General features: G+C 36.9%; 1 pseudogene; it reads right to left on the reverse strand.

The window, feature by feature from the left end:
• Positions 1 to 21,437, reverse strand: part of LOC102839646 — a 128,077-nt pseudogene extending 106,640 nt beyond the window's left edge.
• Between the last annotated feature and the right edge of the window lie 1,112 nt (positions 21,438 to 22,549).

The following is a 22,549-nucleotide window of genomic DNA, read 5'->3' on the forward strand; positions in this document are numbered from 1 at the left end:
TCTCAAGATTCTTTCCTTGTCTTTGGTTTTAGAAAGTTTGATCATGATATACCTTAGCGATTTTCTTTTGGATCTGTTGTTTGGGGTTCATTCAGCTTCTAGTATGCTAATCTTCTCATCTTAGGCTAGGGAAGTTTTTTCTCAACAATTCTTTGACAGCTTTCTCTGTGCTTTTTATTTTCTCTTAGAGATCTGGGACTTTGTACCCATAAGCTATTACTCTTCCTGATGTTCAACATAACTCTTAGGCTTTCTTCAATTTTTTTTTTCTTCATTCTTTTTATTCTGATTGTTCTTCTAGCATATTAGTATTGAGAGATTTATCTTCAAGCTCACTAATTCAGACTTTCATTATTTTGAGTCTACTTCTTTGTCCTTTCAATTTATTGTTCATTTCTGAAATCTTAGCATTAATCTTAATATATAATAGAAGATTTTGTATTATTTCAAAATTTGCATTTATTTTGTCTCCTTGCTCTTGTAGTGCTTTCCTGAATTCTACTGAAGTTTTTTCCTGTGTTCGCCTTACTTTCCTCAATCTTTCTATCAATTCTTTGAAGGTACCTAAGAATTATTCTTTTGAATTTTGTACAGATGGACATATGAAACCTGATCAGTGGAAAGCTCATTTTTGCTATTCTTCCCAGGGCTTAGCTAAGAATACATAGCCAATGGCTACTTAATGACATTATCAGTACAGGGTTCACTTCTACTGAGCACTCTGGTATGTTCTCCTCCTTGATTTGCTCATGAGCCATGAGTGTAGGCACTAGAGTTAGAGCTCATGAGTGTAGGCACTAGAGTTAGAGAAAAATGATAAATTCCTCTCTTTTATTTGGAAACGTGACTGTATTCATTCACTAATTCATACTTGTCCATTCATTTGAGGAAGAATTTATTGAGCACTAATGGAGTCCTGGTGTAACGCTGTAGGATAAGCACTCACAGTTGATGGCTCAAAGTCACCAGCTCCTTAAAAACCCTACACAAAATAACTATGAGTCAGAATCAACTCAACGACACTTAACAACAGCAACAATAGTTCAGAAAAGGAGCCTTGGTAGTGTAATGGGTTATGAGTTGGCCTTCAAACCTCAAGATCAGCTGTTAGTATCTACCAGCCACTCAACAGGACAAAAATGAGACTTTCTGTTCCCATAAAGATTTACAGCCTGGAAACCCTATACAAGGTTGCTTTGAGATGCAACCAATTTGATAGCACCTTAACAACAGTAACAACAATAGTGCAGTACTGGGTAGTGTTTTGTTTTGTTGTACATAGGGTCTCTATGAGTCATAACCAATCCAATGATACCTGACAACAACTATGGCAATGTATTAAACACTATGGATAATGAAACCAAGAAGTACATGAAGGATCTTAACTAGGTACTTCCATATTGAATATTTTCTTTGAATATTTCACAGGATGCTTCACTTCAAGATATTCAGAACTAAAGTCAGCATGTTCTTCATGTGATGTTACCACCACTAATCACCCATCTCTTACAATCCTAATCAAACCTGTTTTCCCACTAAATTTTTCTATTTTTGGTAATAGTAAATACAATCTACTTTTTCATTCAAACAAAAACTTATATTCCTGCTCTTTTAATTTCCCCACCCTACTTTCTCTAACAAGTCATCAAATCACTGCAGTTATGTTCCTTATATCTCCTTCTTTCCTCCCTCTTAAGTGGACTTACTGAGATAGACATCTATCTGACCTCTCCCTAGTTCGTTATCTTTCTGTTTCATATTAATTGCAGTCTGAGTGCTATTCCCATACTATAAATCCTATCGTACCACTTCCTTACTAAAGCTTCTGCAGTTATTTCTCATTGCCAAAAAAAGGGATGCAGATCCTTAAAATTGTAAAGAAATATCTTCAAATCTATTTTATTTTTATTTTCAAAACATGTACCAAATCAACAAGTTTTCCATATACAGTTCATTGGCAATGGTTACATACTTTACATGGTGGTACCATGCTCACTACCTCTTCGACCAGATGGCTTCACTATTGCTAGCTTAGATGCTGACCTTCAAATTTTCATTTGTGTTTTAGAGTTATTGTTGTCACATTGATCTTATATATGTATTTTTGGCAGGGCACAATGCTCATGACACATTATTCATTAAACAAGACTGTTTATTAATTCAAAGATGGTTTCATGGGATAGTTTCAGCTCATGGTTTAAAAGTTATTTCCAGACAATTGAGTCAAGGTTTCTTTCAATATGAATGTATATAGTATGGCTAATTGCCAATAAAAAATTCAAGTTCCTTTCCAAAATTTCTTACCTTTTTACTTTCATCTTACATACTCTTTTCAATGAAAACTTGTCTTAAGGTATGCTCTGTTATTCTTGAAATATCTATTAGGAGCCATATTTTTATTTTATTTTATTCTATGGAAAAGAGAAAAATATTTAATTTATTTAGTAAGGAAGGGATAATATTTGAATATAATTAAGAATAATAAAACTTGCAGCATTTTGAAATACAATATTTTGAAGAAGTTCTCCTTGGAGGCCAGGATGGCTAAGCTTCGTCTCTCATACTTTGGACATATTGTCAGGAGGGAACAGTCGCTGGAAAAGGATGTCATGCTGGGTAAGATGGAGGGTCAGAGAAAAAGAGGAAGACCCCCAACGAGATGGATCGGCCAGGTGGCATCATTGATGGCATCGAGTGTGGCAGCAGTAGTGAGGTTGGCCCAGAATTAGACATTGTTTTGTTCTGTTGTTCATGGCTATGAGTCGGTTCCCACTCAATGGCACCTAACAACAACATAATAGATGACTATTACAATGGTGATAAAAATATGACCATTAATAAAGGAGTAGTATAGGTGGGAAGGAGTCCTGGTGTGGCGCTGTGGGTTAATGCGCCAGACTGCAAAGCCATTTGAACTGTAAGGTCGCGGTTCAAGCTCACCAGCTGCTCCTCGGAAACCCTATACAGGGTTGCTATGGGTCAAAACCGACTCAACGGCACTTTACAACAACAACAACATAGGAGGGAAAGGAGTTCTGGTAGCGTAGTGATTACAAATCAGGCTGCAAACAGCAAGGTCAGCAGTTCGAAACTACCAGCTGTTCCCGCGGAAGAAATATGAGGCTTTCTGCTGTCGTAAAGATTTACAGCCTCAGAAACCCTGTACAGGGTCGGCTATGAGTCGGTTCCAACTTCACGGCACAAAGGAGAGAAGGAGATATAGTGAGATAAAATGTATGAGATAGGACTGTATGTAAATTTACTTTTTAAGAGTTGTTATGATTCATCTTGATCAAGCTATTTTCTTGGCTTAATAGCTAACAACGGATAACTGAAAGGACAGAATGAATCGCATTTTAGATTTTTGTTAAACGTTAAGATAAGGAATTTAGAGAAGTGGAAAGTGAATATGTAAAATGTTGCCCTATAAATAAATAAGAACCATTAGAAAATAACAAAAGGAGTTGTATAAAAGAACATTTCTACAACATTGGAGCATTTAAAAATATCTCTATGTAAACCATCTCCTTGATTTAATTTTATAGTATTGATTTAATAGCAAACATTTTTTAAACACTTAGGAATAGGCAAAATATATGTCTACTTTAAATCCTATTTTATGCTAGGTAGGAATTATCTCATGAGGCCTTGTAAGAAGTAAACAAACATGGGATAATTCCTACCTACCAAGGAAGTTGCAAACTCATTGAAGGTTTATAACAAGCAGAACAAAAATCTAGAATTTAGGCAATTAAGTAGAACATTTAGGCCCCAAACACATCCCCCTAAAAGGTGCATAACCAAACCATGAAATAGTGGATATTTAATTTGTTTTTCTTAATTTACTGGTTATTTACTAGAATTAGAGGCTCCCAAACATTAAACAAAAAGAAAGTATTCATGGGAAATATTCAACATGCAAAACATGCCTGCCAAGAAACCAAACAACCCACACATAGCCAATAAAAGTGAAGACTCTTACTTCATGCTCTAAATGCCTCCAGACTTAAACTATGTCAAGGAGAGAACAGTTCATAGCTGTAGGATCTCTCAATTTAGAGAGATTTTCTTCTGCCAGTCTCAAAATTTTCTGGTGCAAATCTTAGTGTATCACACCCCAACTTCAAGAGCAGTGTTACTTCAGATTTTCAAGGAAGAAGATGATCTGCTGAGCAAACAACTACTTTGTAGCCCTTAGAGTTACGGTCAGAGTTAATGTAGTCTAAACAGAAAAATGAAAATCCAAGAAATTTTATAATTCAAATCCAAGTAGGACAAGGCACAAGAAGTGTAACTAGACAAGTTATAATCCAAGATTTCTTAGCACTATAACCCATACAAAGAGAGATATTTTGCTGTTTGGCTTTTGAATCTTTAGTATAAATATCTCTCATTTAAGAATATTTTTAAAGTGCTCTTTTACTTTTGACCTATTTGCCAATTCTGAAATAAAGCAAAATTCACTAAAAATATATTTTATTTTTGCTTCTGTTTGTTTCACAGTGCAAAGCACTACCAGAACTATTACTCACTAATTTAAGGATTATGTTATTTTGTCATTCTGTTCTGTCCTTAATTTCCCCCTTATTCTTCAAATAAACACTAAATGTATTTTACTTCTCTCTAATGTTTAAAAGGAGTCCTGGTGTGGCACTGTGGGTCCTGGTGTGGCGCTGTGGGTTAAAGCGCAAGACTGCAAAGCCATTTGAACTGAAAGGTCAGCAGTTCAAGCTCACCAGCTGCTCCTCGGAAACCCTATACAGGGTCGCTATGGGTCGGAACCGACTCGACGGCACTTCACAACAACAACAGCAATGCTTAAAAGGAGTCCTAGTTTGGCGCTGTGGGTTAATGCGCCAGATTGCAAAGCCGTTTGAACTGCAAGGTTGGTGGTTCAAGCTAACCAGCCGCTCCTCGGAAACCCTATCCAGGGTCGCTACGGGTTGGAACCAACTCGATGGCACTTAACAACAACAATGCTTAAAATGTAGCCCTATATAGACATCATGAGAGGTCAGTGTGGCACAAAGAAGAATTTATTGGGAAATAATGTCTGTGAAAATTGACAGAGATTTCAATTTCGAAAACAAGCATATTCATATTGAAATCTCGAATTTCTTGATATTTAATTAGGGCTTGGCATCCAGAGTAGTGGTGGGATTTTAATTGCATTAGAAGTTTAAGAAGTCCAAATTAAAAATTTACATTAACATTTACATATGCAGAACGTAGCATTCCAAAGTTTTCTATCACAGTTATTTATGAGTACTGGCAGGGTGTGAGAAATGATGCAAAGTATCAAGTTTATACTGAAGCCCAGTAAATGCATTATCAGAATTGGAACAATAATATAGCCCATCTAACTTCACAACTACGTTTCTTTTAATCACACCTTGGGAGCTTACCAGACCATTTCCAGAGTTACATTGGACATTTTATGGTGAATGAAGAAGTCATGTTTCTTACTGGAATTTTGAGGTGGCAGTTAGAAGGTAACATTAGATTCTGTGACAGAAATTTACTGAATGGCCATAGACTGTGGGGATTTTTCCATCTTGAATTTTGGAACTAATTTGTGATTCCTTATTTGGGATTTTGATTATTTTCCTCCTTCTTTATCTAGTTTAACTGCTGGGATCATCAGAGATGTGAATTAGAGAAGAAAACAACAGGTTTGCCATGCTCTCTTTAAGGTCCATAAGGAACTCTGATAGCGTAGTGGTTACGAATTGGGCTGCTCACTTCAAGGTCGGCAGTACAAAACTACCAGCTGTTCCGCGGGAGAATGATGAGGCTTTCTGCTCTCGTAAAGATTTACAGCCTCGGAAACCCTGTGCAGGGTCACTATGAGTCGGAACCGACTCCACAGTACTTAACAACAACAATGGTTGACCTAAATGACTACCAATCCTGTGTAATTCCCAGGGGTTAATGTGTATTTGAGTCAGTGACTTGCTTCTAGTAAATAGAATATAGCAGAAATGATGTGTTGTCACTTCCGAGATTGGTTTAAAATAAAGTTTGTGACTTCTGTGTGTGGTGTGCTTGCTCCAATTCTCTCTTGGGTCACTTGCATTAGGGGAAGCCAGTTGCAAACCATGAAGCAAGCTTGTGTGGAGACCCACATATTAAGGATCCAAAGCCTGTAAAACTCATGTGAGTTAAAATAGTGGATCGTCAGCCTCCATGAGCCTTCGCATATGACTACTGACCTGACAGTTTTACTGAAACTTCATGAGAAATATTGCACCAGTTATTTAACTTAGCTATGTCTGCATTTCTGATCCACAAAAACTGTAAGATAATTAATGTATTTATTTTCAAGCCACTCAATTTTGTGTGATTTGTTATACAGCAATGTTGTTGTTGTTGTTAAGTGCCATCGAGTCAGTTCTGACTCATTGTGAACCTGTATAGTTTCTGAGGATCGGCTGGTGAATTTGAACAACTGACCTTACAGTTCAAACTAACCTTGTGATCCTGTGCATTATCCCAGAGTGCCACACCAGGATTGCATGCTATGTAACTTTTCACACTGTGCAACCCTCATGCATCATTTTCATAAGTGTGCTATATCAATGTGTTTTGACATGTTATTGGCTTCAATTAATTTTCTTTTTTCCTGTTCAGTGGATTTAATGGTAAGGCTTTGCCTTGGCATTTGTTGATGTGGACATTTGTTTTCCAGCAGCAGACCTTCATCAACCTAATCTGAAGTTTCTAAAGCAGTTTAGCTCCTGGCAGGATTCCTTCCCTTCTTTGCAACCTCTTTGTCCAATGCAGAAAGAAAACACTTTTTCCATGCTGGGGTGGAAAAGTTTGCTAGGGTGGTTGACCCCAACCTAGGAGGCATGACAGTCTGCATAACCCAGGCCAGACATGCCACAAGGAAGAGAGGCCCGTGGGCTACAGCTGCATACATTTCACTGGATCATCCGATTAGTCAGCTGTGATTCTTGAGCCATGTGGCCCTCGCATTTGCGAGAATGCTGCAGGACAGGTATGAGAACTGTGCGTGCTCAGGGGCTGTGGTTCTTTGACTTAAACAAGATGGATGCAATAGACCATATTGGGGACCCGTAGGGGCAGTGTGTGTGTCTTCACATGCTTGGTATATACATGGTGCACTATGGTGGAACTTTTGCACATATTTTTCACACCTGTCCATTATACATATACATGTTATTTACATAAGTGTGCTATTTGTGAAAAAAATCATTAATACAGTTTATAAAGAAAACAACAAAAAGAACATCTAAATTTACTTAAGACCCAAATTCATTATATTTTTTTATGGAGCTTGATGCTTGCTCAACGTAAATAGCTTATTGTTTTCTTATTCAATTTTATCTGGCTATAGAAGTATGTTTTATAACTTTTTGGATTATCTAAAATATGTTTTGGGGGACGTTAATTCTTCTTTGATCCTCAACAATAAGTATTTTCAGTAAGCAAGGTTGTATCATCTGCTTATCACAGGTTGTTAATGAGTCTACCTCCAATTCTGATGCCATGTTCTTCTTAATATAATCCAGACTTCTCTGATTATTTGCTCAACATATAGATTGAATAAATATGGTGAAAGGATACAACGTTGGTGCACACTTTTCCTAATTTTAAACCCTTCAGTGTTCCCTTGTTCTGTTTGACCAACTGCCTCTGGTCTATGTACAGGTTCTTTATGAGCCCAATTAAGTGTTCCGGAATATTCATACTTTACAATGTGGTCCATAGCTTGTTATGAGCTACACAATCAAAAGCCGTTGTGTAGCCTTTGGTATGGGTTGCACCTCAATGTAAAGAAAACAAAAATCCTCACCACTGGACCAATAAATAACATCATGATAAATGGAGAAAAGATTGAAGTTGTCAGTGACTTCAATTTGCTTGGATCAACCATCAAACACTCATGAAAGCAACTGAAGACTGTAGGAGAATTGATGCATTTGAATTATGGTGTTAGAGGAGAATATTGAAAGTACAATGCACTGCCAAAAGAACAAATAAATCTGTGTTGGAAGAAGTAGTGCTCCTTGGAAGCCAGAATGGGCAGACCTCGTCTTTAATATTTTGGACATATTGTCAGGAGTAACCAGTCATTGGAGAAGGATATCATGTTTGGTAAAGCAGAGGGTGAAAGTATAAGAGGATTAGCACAGTGGCAGCATCAGTAGGCTCAAAGGTAGCAATGATTCTGAGGTTGGCCCAGGATCGGGCAATGTTTCGTTCTGTTGTACATACATAGGGTCGCTATGAGTTGGTACTAACTCTTTGCCACCTAACAACAACAATTCTCTTTTACCTTTGTTGAATGTAGAACAGTCATTGATACTACAGAAACAAAACTAAAATAAAAAAATTTACTTTTTGATTGTTAAAACGATCTAGATAGATGAAAACATGACTTCATACTAGAAAAAAATTCTTGAAAAAATGTGTTAATCACTTTTTTTTTTTTTTTTGAAAAAAATACTGCAGTGCAACATAAGGAAGTATTTTCTTTCATAACAGCATCACATCAATAACTTGATTAGCACAGTAGCCTCAGTGGTGCTTTGAAAATGCCTGTTCTTTATTATTACCATTTTTCTTTCTATATTATAAAATCATCCCCAAATTTTCAATTTTGTTTTTATTATTTGTTTATATTACATTCATATTTATTTTCTTCCTTGTAATTGAAATCAGAGCCTTTTATGGATTTATTCTGTGGAATTTAGAATATATACTCTGGAGATATGTATTATGAAACATTTGAGCATAGACTCCACCCTCAGATGACTCACCAACTAACTACAACTTTTTATTTTGTATATAATGTCTCCTTTCTTTACAAATGTAAAACTTAGAGTCCAGAATAAGGTGAATTCAACTCTGTCTTCCTTGGCAGTTGGCATGAACAGTAAAGAATAGAAAGTTTGTCCCTCTCATCACAGTGTGGCTAGTTTACTATTATTTTTGTCATGTTTGCCTTTTATTTTGAGATGTTGACCATTATTACATCTATTATGGTAAATGGGTACAAAAGTAAAGAAAGTTTTACCTAGAGGCATTATGATTATGATGAGGGATAAAGACAATCAAAAATGTTCAATGGAGGTTATTGTAGTTAATAAGTGCCCTCAAGTTAGTTTTGAGTCATAGCGATCTTTTGCATGGATTCTGAGGTGCAGTTGATGGGTTTGAACCACTGGCCTTGAGGTTAGTAGTCCAGGGCTTATCCTATGGCACCACACTAGGACTCTATAAGATTTTCAGTGGATAATCCTTTAGAAGTGGCCTATCTTTTTCTTATTCTTAGTATGAAAACTCAACTGAAACTTTTCCACTATGGATGATTCTGCTGGTATTTAAAATACTGGAGGCATAGCTTCCAGCACCACTGCAGTACACAGTCCACCAAAACTAACAGATGAGTGGTGGCAAAAACCATACAAAAGCCTTTTAACTCACAAGCCTTTTAACAGTTGTGACGTTATTTAATATACAAATAACCTGGAAAGAATGGTTAAGTGTTTAACCCTTTGAAGTTTCAAGGCCAAGTAATAATGGTCTGTATACGCATTTTATGTTTTATTGATAAAAATTCTTTCACCCATTTCTAAAATTCAAGCATTTTGAGAGTGACACACAGCAATAGTTAAGGGCATGTATCTTTGCTTACTTCCTTTATGGTTAAAGATGGAGAATAAAAAAGGACATTTACTATGAAATAGAAAGGGCCAAACATCCTTGGAGTTTAAACATCACAAACAACTATGATGACCAATGCATATTTAGTCATTTATCACCCTGAAATACAGATGGTTTATTTGCTAAATTACACATAACAACAATTTTCAACCAACCATTTTGAGACTTATTAAAATTCTAAGGAAGAGCAATAAATAACCCAAGATTTGTTTAGTAATCTGTATGGAAGAAACAGCATGAATAGGTTTGTTGAGTGATTTATTGAGTGACAGAAAAACCAAAGCATGGGAGATGTTTGACAACGTTCATCATAATTCTTGCATTCCCTTATTCTTTTCTTCAAACTCTGGTTCCTTTAGCTCCATAATTCAGGGAGTCTACTGAGTTCCTCTCTCTGTGTCACAACCTAGAAACACTCTCAGAACAGTAAACTAGGACAACCACAGAACTCATTTGGTTTCTTTCCCTTCTCTCAGGGGTAACTGGCGTTCGTTGCTGGCTGTTCAGTATCTTCAAACTATCAGTCCAAATGTTTTGTTTATATGTTAATTGTTTTAGGTAGGAGGGGAAATCCAATACTCCTTATTTCATATGGGTTGGAAGTGAAAGTCCTTCTTCTAAGGAGCATTTCAGCTATACTTTTTTCAAGACAGATTCTTCTTTTTGTGCAGTCTTTCAGCAGAAATTTATGATTTTTTAGAAATATATACTAATGCATTATAGTCAGAGCTAGCAATTACAGCTGCTAATGACAATGTTTTTAATCACATGGCTTCATCTGTAGTCTTTAAAAGCATGCACCCTTGTTTTTATTGCTGCAAGTGTTTTCATAGTGACTGATTTTGTGGTATATTCAGTATTTTTAGCTAGTACCATAATTCATATATTTCACAATCATCTGGTCTTCCAGTCCAGCTTTTGTGTTTATATGATACAATTGAAGATCCAATAAATTGGATCATCTTAATCCTCAAAGTGAAATCTTTGCTTTTTAACACTTTATAGAGGTCTTTTATAGGCATTGCGTCCAGTGAAATATATCATTTAATTTTTTGACAGCTGCTTCAATGGGTCAAGAAATACTTCAAGCCCTTTTCACTTTCACCTGCATATCATAAACTATTGATGAGCCTTCCTCTGTTCCTAAAACTGTGGATTATGGGTAACATTTTGAAGAATGGGAATTCCAGACAGCACTGCAGCTTAATGTGCTGGACTGCAAGGTCTGTTTGAACCACGATGTTGGTGGTTCAAGCTCACTAGCTGCTCTATGGAAACCCTGTATAGGCTTTCTGTGGGTCAGAATCGACTTTATATCACTTAATGGCAACAACAAATTATGCTCAGGCAGAACCTGTACATGAACCAGTAGGCAGAAATTTGAACAGAACAAGAAACTACTGTCTGGGTTAAAACTTTAAAAGGGGTGTATCAGTATTGTATCCTTCACCATACTTATTCAACCTGTATGCTGAGGAAATAATCTGAGATGTAGCTGCTAGTAGAACCCATTTTGATTCGTGTGTATTGTTTTATTTCATTTTCTATAGATAATAGAATTACTCTGGTGTTACTTGCTACGAATACTTTTCTTCTACCATTACAATCAGTGGTAATATTAGAATTGGCACAAACCAGTGCAGTAATTCAGGATGACACTGTACCCACTATCGAACTTCTCACTAACAGGCCATACAGAATCCTTACTAATGATTATTACTAATTTTAACCATAGAATGATATGTGATAAATTTGCCTAAATATATTCCTTGGATTATAGGACTACTAACAACAAAATTGTCTTGTAAAGTCTTTCTACATTGAAAGGCAACATTATTAGTTACAACATTAATAGTAACAAAGCAGAAGCATTTTTTTTTCACTTTTATCTTTTTTCTTTAATTACTAATTCATTCTTAGAAAATTTACTGATATAGATAGGTTCACAAATACAAAATATCACAATACTGTAGCTAAAACACAAGAAAAATTAGCAAAATAAGTGACTATGGAAACACTGGCAACAACAAAAATAAGGGCACGTGATTTTAAGGACTACAGATGAACTCATGTGATTTTAAACATCATGTCAAGAGCAGCTGTGACTGCCAGCTCTGACTATGGTAAATTACAGAATATTTATTAAAAAATCCTAAATTTCTGCTGCTAATCTTTCACTCCCTCCAGTTTTACAAACATGAAGTCCTTACCAAAGAATTGGTCCCTCCTGAAAATATGTCCCATGTACTAGATACAAAGTCTCATCAACCTGCCTTCTAAGGAGCATTCTGATTGTACTTCGTATCAGACAGATCTGTTTGTTCTTGAAGTCCATGGTACTTTGAATGTTCTTCACCAACACCATAATTCAAATGTATCAATTCTTCTAAGATCTTTCTTATTCATATTCCAAGTTTCACATGCATATGAGGCAAATGAAAATACCATGGCTCCAGTCAGAAATATCTTAGTCCTCAAACTGATATCTCTGCTCTTTGAACACTTCAAACAAACATTTCATTTGATTTCTACACTGCTGCTTCCACAAGTGCTGATTATCTACGTAAGCAAAATGAAATCTGTGACAACTTCAATCATTTCTCTATTTATCATGATGATTTTATTGGTCCAGTTGTGAGGATTTTTGTTATCTTTACATTGAGGTGCAATCCAATTGAAGAATATATTCTTTGATCTTAGTCAGTAAGTAGTTCAAGTCCTCTTCACTTTCAACAAGCAAGGTTGTTTCATCTGCATATAATTCACTATGATACCAGGGCTCCTTAATTGCCTTATTTGTTGTTATTTGGTGCTATAAATCAGTTCTACTCAAAGTGACCCTGTATAGAGTTTCCAAGGAGCAGTTGGTAGGTTTGAACTGCCGACCTTGTGGTTTGAAGTCCAGGACTGATCTTACAGTGCCACATATGCATATGAAATTTAGGCAATGAATAAGGAAGATGATAGAAGAATTGATGCATCTAAATTATGGTGTTGGAGAGCACCACTTAAATTCCAAGGACTGTCAGAAGAACAAACAAATCTGTCTTCATAGAAGTAGAGTCAAATGCTCCTTAGAAATGAGAATTGTGAGATTTCATCTCTTTCACTTTGGACATGTTATTAAAAGAGACTGGTTTCTGGAGAAGGACATCATGGTTCACAATATGGAGGTTCATTGCAAAAGAAGAGAACCCCTAATGGAATGGATTCACACAGTAGGAACAATAATGGGCTCAAATATAACAATTGTAAGCATGGTACAGAACATGCAGTGCTTAATTCTGTTGTGCATAGGGGTGCTATGATGCAAAACCAACTCAAAGGTACCTAACCACAACAACATACAAGTGAATGTTGCCAAATGGAAAGCACAGGAATCAAATTGAGTATATCTATGAGGAGAGACGATGGAGAAATTCAATGCCATCAACAAAAATAAGGCATGGGCCATCTACAGAACAAACCATCAATTGCTCATATGCAAGTTCAAGTTAAAGCTGAAGTAAATTAAAACAAGTCCATGAGAGGCAAAACATGACCTTGTGGATATTCCACATGATATTAAAATATCTGAAGATCTCTTAAATCTAAATCTGAAGAATAGATTTAAGTCATTAAACACTAATAACTGAAGAACAGTTAAGATGTGGGGTAACATCAAGGATATCATGCATGAAGGGAGAAAAAAGGTCCTTAGAAGACAGGAACGAATGCAAAGACCACAATAGATGCTAAAAGAGAGTCAGAAACTCATTCTTGAATGTAGAATAGCTAAGCTGAAGCAAGAAATGATGAAGTAATTGAAGACAGGATTTCAAAGAGTGACTCAAGAAGACAAAGTATTACGATAAGATGAGCAAAGACCTGGAGTTAGAAAATCAAAAGGGAGGAACATTCCTGAAATTTTTCATACTGAAGGAACTGAAGAACAGATTCAGGCCTCAAGTTGTAATATTGAAGACTTCTAATGACAAAACATTGAACAATGTAGGAAGCATCAAAAGTAGATGGAAGGAATACAAAGATCACTATAACAAAAAGAATTGATAAATGTGCAACCATCTTGGTTGTTAAGCACCATCGAGTTGGTTCTGACCCATAGAGACCCTGTATGGGGTTTCCAAGGAGTGGCTGGTGAGCTTGAACCGCTGACTTTATGGTTCAAACCAATTTTGCAATCCATCGCCTTAATCCACAGTGCCACACCAGGACTCCACAATCATCTTGTTGTTGTTGTTGTTAAGTACCATGGAGTCGGTTCCGACTCATAGTGACCCTGCAGAGGGTTTCCGAGGCTGCAAATCTTTACGAGACCAGAAAGCCTCAACTTTCTCCCACGGAACAGCTGGTAGTTTTGAACTGCTGACCTTGAGATTAGCAGCCTGACTCAGAACCACTACGCTACCAGAGCTCCTTGCAATCATCTTAGTGGGCAGGGTATTATCAAGAACCAATGATATTAAAGGAAGAACTGCACTGAGGGCTTTGTTAAAAAACATGGCTCTAGGAATTGATGGAATATTAACTGGAATCTTTCAACAAATGGATGCAGTGCTGAAGATGTTCACTTGTTTATAAAAATAAATTTGGAAGACAGTTACCATACCAACTAATGAAATAGATCCATATTTATGTTCATTTCAAAGACTCCAGAAATTATCCAAATACATCATTGGTATCTCACTTAGATAAAAAATTTCTGAAGATAATTGAGAAATGGGTGTGGCAGTTAATTGACAGGAAACTGCCAGATATTCAAGCTGGATTCAGAAGAGAATGTGGAAAGAGGACTCCATATAATTCTTGGTTGACACAGAGACTACAGAAAGATATTTAGCTGTATTTTATTGATGGTAAAAAAAAAAACAAAAAACAAAAAAGTGGACTATGTGGATCATAAAAACTTATAGAGAACACTGCAAAGAATGAGAATTCCAGAATACTTACTTGTGCTAAGGCAGAATCTGAACAGTGACCCAGAAGAAGTTGTTTGGGAATAATGTATGTTGGAAAATCAAGAAAGGTGTGTCAGAATGGTACACTTTCACCATAGTTACTCAATCAATGTTGTTGTTACGTGCTGTGGAGTCAGTTCCGACTCATAGCGACCCTGTACAGGGTTTCCGAGGCTGTAAATCTTTACAGGAGCAGAAAGTCTCATCTTCCTCCCGCGGAACAGCTGGTAGTTTTCAACTGCTGACCTTGTGGTTCGCAGACCGATTCGTAACCACTATGCTACCAGAGCTCTTTTATTCAATCAATATGCTGAGCAAATAATTCAAGAAGCCAAACAATATGAAGAAGAATGGCTTACCAACCTGCAATATTCAGATGGCACAACTCTTCTTGCTGATAGTGAAGATGACCTGAAGCACTAACTAATGAAGATCAAAGACTATAGCCTTCAGTATGGATCACACCTCAACAGGAAGAAAGCAAAAATCCTCACTACTGGACCAGTAAGCAACATCAAGATAAATGGAGAAAAAAAATCAAAGTTGTCAAGTATTTCGGTTTACATGGAACCACAATCAATGTCCAATGATGTAACAATCAAGAAATCAAGTAACATATGACATTGGATGAATGTGCTTCAAAAGATCTCTTTCAAAGTTATCACTTTGAAGACTAAGGCATGCTTAACCCAAGCCATGGTATTTTCAATTACTTCATAAGCAAGTGAAAACTGAGCAATGAATGAGGATGACCTTAGAAGAATTGATGTCTTTGAAATATGGTGATGGCAAAGAATAATAAATGTAACATGCACTGCCAGAAGTATAAACAAGTCTGTATTAGAAGAAGTACAGCCAGGATGTTCTTTAGAAGCAAAAATAGTGACTTTGTTTCACGTATTTTGGCCATGGGATCAGGAGTGACTAATAACTCCTGAAGAAAGAAATCATGCTGGGTAAAATAGAGGGTTATCAAAAGAGAAGACCCTCGATAAGGTGGAGTGACACACGGGCTGCAACAATGGGCTCAAACATGGCAATATTTGTGAGGATGATATAGGGCAGTGAGTTGTGATAAACTCAAGGGCACCTCATTCCAACACTAACAGTCTTCACAGGAGCACATTGTAAGGTGTATTCTACTAAGGAGTAGCAGGATGCTGATCTTTTGGTTTGCAGCCAAACATTTAATCATGTGCCACTAAGGCTAAATAAAGCTTTTGTTGTTATGAAGTGCCATCAAGTCGATTCCGACCCATAGCGAACCTGCATAGGGTTTCCAAAGAGCAGCTGGTGAGTTTGAACCACTGACCTTGCAGTTCAAACGACTTTGCAGTCTAATGCATTAGCCCACAGCACCACACCAGGACTCACAAGTGTTCAACACTGAAAATTAGCAGTTGAATAAAAAGCTTCTCCACTTCAGTGTTGACACTCATATGTTGCTATTTTTGTTAAGTGCCATTAAGTTGGTTCCAACTCACAGCAACTCTGTGTAGGGTTTTGCAGCCCAGGGCTTATTGCATGCAGTCCAGTGCTTATTGTATGCACTCACTCCTATCCTTACTAGGGACGTTGTTGTTGTTATTGTTGTTAGGTGCCATTGAGTCGGTACTGACTCATGGTGACCCTATGCACAACAGAACGAAACACTGTCCGATCCTGGGCCAAACTCAAAATTGTTGCCACACTTGAGCCCATTGATGGTGCCACTTTGCCAATCCATCTCACTGGGGGTCTTCATCTTTTTCTCTGATCCTCCACCTTACCAAACATGATATCCTTATGTAGAAACTGGTCCCTCCTGAAAACATGTCCAAAGTATGAGAGACAAAGATTGACTATCCTGGCCTCCAAGGAGCACTCTGGCTGCACTTCTTCCAACACAGATCTGTTGGTTCTTTAGGCAGCCCGTGGCACTTTCAATATTCTCCTCTAACACCATAACTCAAATGCGTCAATTCTTCTACTGTCTTCCTTATTCACTTCCAGTTTTTGCATACATTTGAAGTTATTGAAAATACCATGGCTTGGGTAGGCACATGTTAATCCTCAAGCTGACATTTGTTCTTCAACACTTTAAAATGGTCTTGTGCAGCAGATTTGACTAATGCAATACGTCATCTGATTTCTTGACTGCTACTTCCATGGATGTTGATGGTTGATCCAAGAAGAATGAAGTCCTTGACAACTTCAATCTTTCTCCATTGATAAGAATGTTGTTTATAGGTCCTATGGTGAGGACTTTTGTTTTCTTTACATTGAGATGCAATCCATATCTCCATATCAAAAGCTGTGCCCTTTGATCTTCATTAGTAAATATTTTAAGTCCTCTTCACTTTCAATAAGCAAGGTTGTAGCATCTGCATAACGCAGGTTGTTAATAAGTCTTCCTCTAATCCTGATGCCATGTTTTTCTTCATATAACCCAGCTTCTTGTATTATTTGCTCAGCATACAGCTTGAATAAGTATGGTGAAAGAATACAAACCTGTCACACACCTTTCTTAATTTAAACCATTCAGTGTTCACATGTTCTGTTTGAACAGCTGCCTCTTGGTCTATGTACAGATTCCTCATGAGCACAATTAAGTGTTCAGGAATACTCATACTTTTCAATGTCATCCGTAACAGGTGACAATTTAGGTTACAAAACAGAAATGCTCAGGAAAGTTGTTCCAATTAGGACAGCCTCTCAACAGTTGTTCCTACAGACAAGCCTCTCTGCCTTTGTAATGCTAACAAAGCTCTTTTAACTCTGCTAATAAATGCCCACAAGACACACCACACCTCCAGAAACCTCAGCCTGAAGGCACTGGGCTATTACTCTATGGGTCAGCAAACCTCGGCCCCACACTGCAAGCTGTTGCTCAGCTTTATTTGCTGCATGGGCTTTCTGGAAAGCGCATTGCTCCGTTTCATGCTCTGATTTTGATTTTGTTACTGCTGCCTGCTTCTCTGCCACTCCTTCAGCATCACAGCTCTCTGTCCTTGGGTCAAGAAGGCTAAATGCACAGGAATCACAGGGGTTCAAAGATGTCCTTCACTCCTGGCTCTTTCTTCTTGATGATAGTGAAATCTCCCCTCTTATTTCTGAAATGGCTCATTTTGTACCCATGGTAGAATTTCAAGTTTTTACAACAACAATGAACACTTTTAACAATTATAGTTGAATTATATCATCCCATAAATATCTTCTCCCACTTTTTTTTACCCAGAAAAAAGTTGTTTGGTGAGAGTTACGAGACCTATGGTAGAATAGCCGTATGAAAATATCATTGTATTACATAACCTGTTACTGAATAAACCTTAATCTTAAAACTCACCTGTGTATTCTGTGTGGCCATTGCAATGAATTATTGAACCCAGAATTGGTAAAAAGGTTGGCAGGTGGAGGCATGTTTGACCTCCACTTCAAGGGAATCAACCTTGGACTCTTGATGTTTATTTCTCCATTGTGAAGTCAGAGGAGGTCAGCCACCTCCTCCATGCCATTTTTACAGTAAGTGATTAAATTGAATTTTATAACGAATTTGTTCTTAGGAAAAAATATATTTATGCAAGGAAGTTTAATGGATGTCAGAAAAACAAAAAGGAAAACTTTTGAATCATGTGATGCTTTCCCATCTTAAATAAAACTTTCATGGAAAAATGGAGTTAAAAGATAATGGAATTTTTCCATGAACTTTTTGAAGTTCCCTCACATGCATTTACTGGTTTTACTCCTCTACAGAATCCATCCTAAAACTGATTCTAAATGGATATTTAGGCTTAGCTCTTCACTTAGAATGTGACTTCCAATGGTAAGCATTTATTATCTACTGTGCTTTTAAATGTTTATTTTTACTGATACACCATTCTTTAGAATGCTTCATATGTTTAATTATTAATCCTCAGAAAGATTTTACTCTTATTGAGAAAATGGAAAAAGCAATTCTACCAAAAATTATATCTTGGTCTGAAATAGCCATCAGAGTATATAGGTCAGTTAAATTCAGGCTCAGGGCTTAATCTGCCACTTGAGTCAAATGTTTTAATATAGATATCAAAACCAAAGGAATAAACTGCCCTTGATACATATTTGTAAACAAAAAAAAAAAAAAAAGGAGATTTTAAAATGGTTTTTAAAGTCTTCTAATCAGTTTCAGAAAAAATAGCTAAAGCCCAAGTAAAAATGTAAACAATTGAGTCATCTACAAATACAAAAACTTAGTTTATATTCCAATTGGTCCTACCAAGTTCCTGACCATCCAGTCAAATTATTGGTTACAGTATACAATCGTAGATCTGGCTATTTTTCTGTCCAAGCAAAATTAACAAGCAGATCAAAGTGAACAAAGCACTTCTCAAAGTCCTGCCCTTCGTGATAATTTTTTTTATTCATCACTCGATTTCATGGTGGTTCCAGAAAGGAGCTATAATACTATTGCTATACATATTTGAGTGGTGCCTCTGTATCATGCAGAGCTATCTATAAATGAGACTCAAGTTTTCACTTCCTTAGTCAGTTGATCATAAGGAAGTCCCAGGAGGTCAGAGATGAGGACTGGGAGAAGAAAATGAGGACTGTGACAAGAGCGGAGACCAAGAGCATTTGGGCTAATTTCTCATGCAACTTGCTTGTGCCTTCAGGTCCTCCTAGACCCCAAACTTATATCCCAGTTTCATTCAATGATGGATTTTTGTTGTATAGATAAGATTTTATGTACTTTGTGTTAGGAACCACCATGATAGGACCCTCATGCCACATAATGACTTGGTTGCCCATGACTAAGCAGTTAGTTTCTAACAAAGTCCAGTAACAAGCCAAAAGATGTTTCTCAAATACAGTATTTGTTTATATACAGAAGATGACAGAATTTTGTTATAAAATCCCAATAACAAGCCAAAAGACGTTTCTCAAATACAGTATTTATACACAGAAGATGACAGAACTTTGTTATAAAATCCTAAGAGTTTTCACTGCGGGCCTTCCTAAAGTCTCCAAACAACATCTCTACCACTGGTATTTCAAGCACCATTCTTCATGAATTGAACTGTGTCCTCCAAAAATATGTGTCAGCATGGCTAGGCCAGACTCTAAGTGGTTTCATAGCTACATAATAATGTAGTTTGGAGGTTGTGTAATGGTGATGTTGTTGTTGTTATTAAGAGTTGTCGAGTCAGTTATAATTCATAGCAACTCTGTATAGAGTTTCCAAGGTGAGTGGACCACAAACTTTGTGGTTTAAATCAAACTGTGGTCCAGTGCTTACCCTATAGCGCCATACTAGGACTCTATGAAATGATACAGTTTTGCAAATATGTAATTATGAAATTAACCTTCATGATGTGACTTAATGTAATTATGCTTCATTTGTGATGTGTTGTAAATTCCGACCTTTATGGAGTCTTGGTGTGGCACTGTGGAATAAAGCACTGGACCACAAGGTCGATTTAAACCACAAGGTTGTCGGTTCAAACTCACCAGTCACTCCTTGGAAACCCTATACAGGGTGGCTATGAGTCAGAACTGACTCGATGACACCTAGCAAGGATAACAACATGAAACAGAATTAGATGATTTTAGTGAGGATTAGGTATGTTTGTTTTGTTAGTGACACAGGATTATGGTGGGATGCAGCACCTTAACTCAGGCCATAGTCCTGATTCCATGTAAGGTGAGTTTTCCAAAGGTGTTGGCTGTATTACCGTTTATCTTAAAATAGAGACATAAAAGAGAAAGAATGAGCATAAACTTGTGACTACCACAAGGTAGAACTGGGAGTGGAGCATATCCTATAGACCCATAGTCCCTGCATTGAGAATCATCTAGACCACAAGTTAGATTAATGCAAGACATATATAGATCTCCAAGGAACACTCAGGATCACAGCTTTTAAAAGGAAACAGGATATTCCTCCAGAGATGACAGATAGAAAAAGCCTTTCCCTAGAACCAGAGATCTGAATTTGGACTTCTAGCAATCTAAATTATGAAAGAATCATTTTTTTCTTTGTTAGAGACATCCACTGTTAGAGCAGCACTCTAGAGATAACAAAACACCATTAGATCAGCCAGATTACATGACCCAAGTGGTAGAGTGGCTTCCCTGGCAACCTGGACCTGTTGTAGAGCCTTCTTTTACTCAGTGATCCTTTCAAAGCTAGCAGCTCATTGAGTCATTTGTGAAGAGACTAAATAGCACACCTAAATGAGGCATATGTTGTCTTCAAAATCCAAACACCAGGCGTTGTGCTTCTTTTAGTTGTTGTAAGAAGTCAAATACAACAATTTATCCTTCACTTTAGAAGGAATATCTTAACATGTCACATGCCAAAGGACTTCATCAAAATGAAAGGCACTTGAATTTTTGTTGGATTAATTTCCCTTCCTCCAGTTTGCCAATGTCTTACCAATTAGTCTAGAATCATTAGCACTTTTTACTAGGTCCATTCAGTGTAATGTCATCAATTTACTAGGTCCATTCAATGTAATGTCAACAAGACTGGTGTGATGTCTTGGGAAAGAGAAATGTCATTAAGTTACCTGTAGCCTAAATTATGACATACTGTTGGAGAGTTGATATATCTTTAAACAGAACAATGAAGGTGTTTTGCTTGCTTTGACTACTGAAGGCAAACTGCTTATATTGCTTCTTAAAAATTGGAAATAAGAAAAAGGTATTTACCAGATCAATAGATTTATTCTAGACACCAAAAGATGTATTAATTTGCATTGGAACCACTTCTGAAACAGTAGCTACAATTGAAGTCACTACCTGGTTAAATTTATACTTACCTGTCATTCTCTAAGTTGCATCTACTGTTTGCATAAGGAAAATAGATGAGTTAAATAGAGATGTGAAAGAAATTACCAGCCATGTATCCTTCAAGTCTTTTATGGTGGCAATAATCTCTGCACTCAATCCAAGAAGGCAATATTGCTTTTGATTTACTATTTTCTTAGGTATGGCTTCCACATAGCAGCCCTTAATCCACATGTCAGGAACCCAACATGGGGATTCTGCCAATTTCTGAGTGTGACTTTATCAATTATGCATTTTTGAAATCACTACAAGATTACTTCAGGGACTCACTAGAGCCACTGTGCAGTGAATCTAGCTAAGATAAAATTCCATTAATAAGCTACTTTCATATGGATCCACTTTGGATAGTGGACTTCGCTGATGTTTTGGGTCTCCTGGAATTAGTTTTAGTTCAGAACCCGTGTCCTGTAATCACTGAAAAGTTTGACTGTTTCCTTTTATCCAGTGAGAATTTGCTCTTATTAAATGCCATAGATCCCTTTGGCATTTGGGGAAGATCAACAGTATAATGTTTTGGCAACATAGTGGGGTCCTTCTTCAAAGGGAACCAGTCTCTCTTTCAATCAAGGGACTCTGAATTGATTGAGGGGCCATGACTCTCTATTCTGGTGATTTAAGTTAGACTACTGTACATTTGATATCAAATTTTCCACTTTTATACATCAAGTTAATATTTAATAATTCTTTTTCACTCCTAGGAACACCATGATGAAGTACCCAACACCGTAAGTCCATACAAGTCAGACTATTCTGATTACTGTTTTGTATTATGGTAACCATGACCACCACATTTTTGTTATTAAGTGCCACCACTTGGGTCCAATCAGCCATAGTGTAATTAAGTATCTCAATTCGGATTGGACAGTTCCCCCTACTTACATAAAATGTCAATCACAGCAGTATTTAAGCATTCTGGAACCCCTTCACAGATTTGTTCCTCACCGTTGTGGTAATTGGTGTCTGCTCTAACATACCAGTTTCTCTAAGATTTTAGATACCTTCTTCTACAATATACCAAACCATGTCTGGCACTTCAGCTTTGTTTAGTGAAGGCCATCCCTTAATTCATGCTTCAGTAAACCACCCAAATA

The sequence above is a fragment of the Chrysochloris asiatica genome, unplaced genomic scaffold, assembly GCF_000296735.1.
Source record: "Chrysochloris asiatica unplaced genomic scaffold, ChrAsi1.0 scaffold00233, whole genome shotgun sequence".
Classification (NCBI taxonomy): domain Eukaryota; kingdom Metazoa; phylum Chordata; class Mammalia; order Afrosoricida; family Chrysochloridae; genus Chrysochloris; species Chrysochloris asiatica.